We start from the raw sequence: 1,354 nt of genomic DNA on the forward strand, positions 1-1,354 counted from the left end.
GATTCTCCTGCTTCAGCCTCCTGAGTAGCTGGGATTACAGGCATGCGCCACCACGCCCAGCAAATTTTGTATATTTTTTAGTAGAGACGGGGTTTCTCCATGTTGTTGAGGTTGGTCTCGAACTCGCAACTTCAGGTGATACGCCCTCCTTGGCCTCCCAAAGTGCTGGGATTACAGGTGCGAGCCACCGCGTCCAACCCACAGATGTAGTTTTCTTCATGTGCCACGCTTTGACTACCTTAACAAACAGCAGGGCTGGGAAAGCCTGCCAGGGATGTTTAGAGAATATGGAATTCACTTGCTTATAAGTTAAGATGCCAGGCTTTTTTTTAAAAAAGTAAATCAGTTCTTTGGCTAGAATCATAGATTAAAAAAAAAAGGAAAAATAAATTAAAAAGTAATTACCAATCCTACTAGTTAAGGTGAAAGAAGCACTGAAAAATCATGCCTTTACTTTTCATCTCCTTAATCAGGGTAATTAGAATACACTCTGGTGTAGAGGCTCATAAAGCAACAGTTAAGTATTCTTGGGTGCTATATAAGTCATCTATGGCTGTTTCAGAAGTAACTTGATTATCATGTGTGAGTTTTGAAAATAACTGTAAATAGGCTGGGCAGAGTGGCTCATGCCTGTAATCCCAGCACTTTGGGAGGCTGAGGTTGGTGGATCACCTGAGGTCAGGAGTTCAAGACTGGCCTGGCCAATGTGGTGAAACCCCATGTCTACTAAAAATGCAAGAAAATTAGTTGGGCGTGGTGGCACGTACCTGCAGTCCCAGGTGCTTGGGAGGCTGAGGCAGCAGAATTGCTTGAACCCAGGGGGCGGAGGTTTCAGTGAGCTGAGATCACGCCACTGCACTCCAGCCTCGGTGACAAAGCGACACTCCATCTCAAAAAAAAAAAAAGAAAATTTCTGTCAAGGCAAAAAGAGTAATTGACTAGATTTTTAAAAACTAAAACATTCAGGAGTCAGGAGTCAAAATTACTGACACTAATGCTCTCATCTTCATATAGCTAGCACAGGCAATTTAGTTTTTTAATATTACTATCAAGAATACTCCTCGACATTAATCTTTAAAAAATTACTATTGGCCAGGCATGCCAGTAACCCTAGTACTTTGGGAGGCCAAGGCGGGAAGATAACTTGGGCTCAAGAGTGTGAGACCAGCCTGGGCAACATAGGGAGACCTGGTGTCTACAAAAAATAAAAACAATTAGCCCAGTGTAGTACCCATACCTGTGGTCCTAGCTACTCAGGAGGCTGAGGCAGGAGAACTGCTTGAGCCCAGGAGGTAGAGGATGCAGTGAGCCGTGACTGTACCACCGCACTCCAGCCTGGGTGACAGAGCAAGAC

This window comes from Mandrillus leucophaeus, unplaced genomic scaffold (assembly GCF_000951045.1).
Source record: "Mandrillus leucophaeus isolate KB7577 unplaced genomic scaffold, Mleu.le_1.0 Scaffold388, whole genome shotgun sequence".
Taxonomy (NCBI): domain Eukaryota; kingdom Metazoa; phylum Chordata; class Mammalia; order Primates; family Cercopithecidae; genus Mandrillus; species Mandrillus leucophaeus.